This window comes from Portunus trituberculatus, chromosome 44 (assembly GCF_017591435.1).
Source record: "Portunus trituberculatus isolate SZX2019 chromosome 44, ASM1759143v1, whole genome shotgun sequence".
Taxonomy (NCBI): Eukaryota; Metazoa; Arthropoda; class Malacostraca; order Decapoda; family Portunidae; genus Portunus; species Portunus trituberculatus.
In genome coordinates, this window is record NC_059298.1 from 23,958,803 (window position 1) to 23,962,411 (window position 3,609).

The window sequence follows — 3,609 nt, forward strand, 5'->3', positions numbered from 1 at the left end:
GAGAGAGAGAGAGAAATCTTACCTATTAGAAGGAATGTGTCTATATGGTAATCAGTTTGCCAAAAAAGATAACGGCAAAAATTGGAAGTGTACAAGACTAATAAAGGCTGGTTTCTCATCGATTTGTTCGGAAGCTTACAATCAAGAGAAGCATTTTAGTAGGATCGCGTACAAAATGACTGTGAAATTCCCCTCCTTTAGCCTTTTTTTGGTACGCTTCCAAACGAAAAACAGCAGGTAAAATTGATCGCTTAAGCAAAAAACGACAGAAGTACTTTAGTTGATTACCTAGCAAACGAAACAAAAGGCAAAAACTGTGGAATTGGTGCTAAAGCTCGAGGATAACGTAACGGATTGGTGACTTGAGGGGCTGCCCAGGCTACAAAACTACGCAGGCCTCACAGAAGCCTAATGGTAGAGCTGACCTAGAAACGAACCTCCAGGCGACCAGCGCTGCGAGTGTCCGGGAGTCACGACACAAAGCTGGCTGCCTCTCGCGTCCCGCCCTAGGTCGATTGCTCGTGATGGGCTTACAGAACCAAAGCGCCTCGGAATTGTCTTGCGCATTATTGAAAGACTTGGGATTGGTTATGGATTGCGTGCGTGTGTATTGTGGGGTGGATAGATGTGTGTGTGTGTGTGTGTGTGTGTGTGTGTGTGTGTGTGTGTGTGTGTGTGTGTGTGTGTGTCTTGTTTGTCTTCGTTTTTTTCCTCGCTATGTGTTTCTGTTATTGTCTTTCCCTGGCTATCCTATATTTGTATTGATGTATGTGTGTGTGTGTGTGTGTGTGTGTGTGTGTGTGTGTGTGTGTGTGTGTGTGTGTGTGTGTGTGTGTGTGTGTGTGTGTCTCTCTCTCTCTCTCTCTCTCTCTCTCTCTCTCTCTCTCTCTCTCTCTCTCTCTCTCTCTCTCTCTCTCTCTCTCGCGTGTTGTATATTGTTTAATCTTGAAGTCATCATCCCCAACGTAATCTTTTTATCGACAAGCAAGGAAATACCAGAGGTCGTGAATGGAAACATTGTCCTGGAGTCTGCCGTGAAAGCAAGGCATCGTCATGGATCACCTTGTTGTATCAGGATCATCCATTCCTTTATCGAGCAGTGGACAGAATACGCCGATGGTGCAGCGCAAATGAGGTGGTTTTGCGAGGGATGTTAAGGAAGATCTGAGGCGTTGGTGTGGAAAGGGATTGGCAGGGGAATGTTATGGTGTGGTGTGGTGTGGTTGTAGGGAGGAGTTAATTGTTCTTGTTTTATGTAGGTTGTGGTTGTGGTTAAGGTTGAGGTTGAGGTCAGGTCAAGTTTGATTTAGTTTGTTTTGGTTAGGTTAGGTTAGCTAATTCTGGATTATGGTGCGCTATGTTATATTATGCTATGAAATGTTATGTTATAGCTAAATTAATTCCTATCAAGTCAAGTTAAATGTTATGATAATGTTATGATAATGTATTCACTCTTCCATACATCTTTGAGTTATGTCAGTGTGCGCTGTGTTTACATGTTATCAAAACTACAATGGATAAATATATTTCAAAATTTTCTTTAGCAAGTTTGGAATAGAGATATTTTTAAGAGTAGGATGGGCATAAGGATACTATAATTCTGTTGGCGCTCTTCCTACCTTGCCTTGTCCCTGGAAAAATCCTTGGTCTTTTTATTGAACGACAAGTGAATGCCGAGATAAAGTACTTCCATTACTTCTCCAATCCTCCACCCCAAGAAACAAATCGACAGGAGTCTCCGATAAGAAATGAGCTTTGAGGAAATTTAGACCGTGTTGTGGTTTTGCTTCTCGGAGGAATGGCAGCAGTACTTGGTGAAGAATCACTGGATACCTGTTGGCAAAGAGACTACCAATCAAAAGATGGCAAGAAAACTGGAGAGCTGACAGATTTAAATATAGCTGTAGATCGCGATGGATGGAAGGTGGTGGAAACTGACATTATTATTATATATTTTTTTTGGTGAACAGTCAAGAGGCGTTACGAGAGATTGACTGTATAGAAAGCCGATGTGAACTGGTGACTGCCAAGACGAACACACTAGAGAAAAAAAAGTTTGTTGTTGATGACCGATATTGTAACACAAGATCAGTGGCTATAAAGAGACTGGTGACGAGTAATGAAAGCAGTCACTCATCTTCATCCTGTACTAAATACTGCTTCCCTGGTGGACGAGAAGCAGCACATCCAGAGCAGTGTGATCGCTGCCAAAAATGGAACTTCGACGAGGATGGGATTCGAACCCACGCAGGGAGACCCTATTGGATTAGCAGTCCAACGCCTTAACCACTCGGCCACCTCGTCCGATGAAAAGAGTCGAAAACTGTGTTGACTAGGTGACGCGTGACGTGATTTAGTATATTTGGGATCGTGATTTAAAAAGTTTTCGTCATTAACAAAAAGAGAAGTAGTTATGTTATTTGCTGTACAGCAGCTGCTTACTTCAGTGGTGCTTATCGAGGTGAAGAGACCATGTGTGTGTGTGTGTGTGTGTGTGTGTGTGTGTGTGATATTTCTTTTGTGCTATGCTAAGCGGATTGGATATTCTGATTCTTGTGTTGTATTCATACTGGTGAGACAATAGAAGGTTATAAGAGAATAGCTGCATCAAACACTGGCAAGAACTTATGCTTCCTCGCTCTCTTTCCAACACTGTGTAGGAATTCGTTCCACTGCTGGAAAGAAGGAAGGGAAGTATAGGGATGGAGGGAATGAATGAGGAATGAACATAGCAAAAAGAAGAAAAACGAAGGAAATAAGAAAGAAAGGAAAGGAGGAAGCTTAACCATGAAGTTAATACGTCACATCTATCATTGAAATTTGACTTTGAAATCTCCAGTTAAGAAGGATCTTTTTTATTCACCACTAAAAAATGAACTCAGCATTAAAAAAAAAAAAAAAACTTAACCCCTTCAGTACCAGGACGCGTTTTCAAATTCCTTATGGTTACTATTTGGTGATTTGATACAGCTTCAGAAACTTATGTGGGGGATTAAGATAGTGAAGACTTAAGCCATTAACCTTCTGACCTCCATACATCCTTCCTAATGTCAATGAGATGGTCTAATCGTACACAAATCTGAAGGTAAAAATGCGTCACAGTACTGAAGGGGTTAACACATCACCAGTTAAACATCGTGACACTGTATCCACACGTGAAAAAAAAAGAAAAATAATAACACGATACATTCATAAAAAGAAAAAAAATATATTACATCCTCTATAGAAATATGATTAAAGAAAAGTTAGATAATACACCACCATAGAAATTTAGCACATCTAATTTTAAATCATCGACACACACACCAATCACTAAAAGAAAGGGATTGGATTACCTGTGGGGGAGAGGAGACCAGACACAGAAATTAGCCATCACAGTAGCCTTTCACATGCATCACCGGGGACGTCGAGGGGGCGTTTGGTGGGAGAGAACTAGGGCTGCAGGGGCTGGGGCTGGAGCTGGTGGGGATAGAGGAGGTGGCAGGTATTTGACTCTCCTAATGAATGATGTATAGTTTGGTGCGGTGAATAATTGGCGCGGGGAAATGATCGAGAGGGAATTCCGCACCGTCATTTCTGGGTCATCCTCCAGTGCGGTAATGTTTTCCA

At 41.8% G+C, this 3,609-nt stretch overlaps 1 non-coding gene across 1 annotated transcript; it reads right to left on the minus strand.

Annotated features, from left to right (window-relative positions):
- Window positions 1–2,222: 2,222 nt before the first annotated feature.
- Trnas-gcu lies at window positions 2,223–2,304 on the minus strand. Its single transcript has one exon. It is a non-coding gene; the product is annotated as a tRNA-Ser (tRNA).
- Between the last annotated feature and the right edge of the window lie 1,305 nt (window positions 2,305–3,609).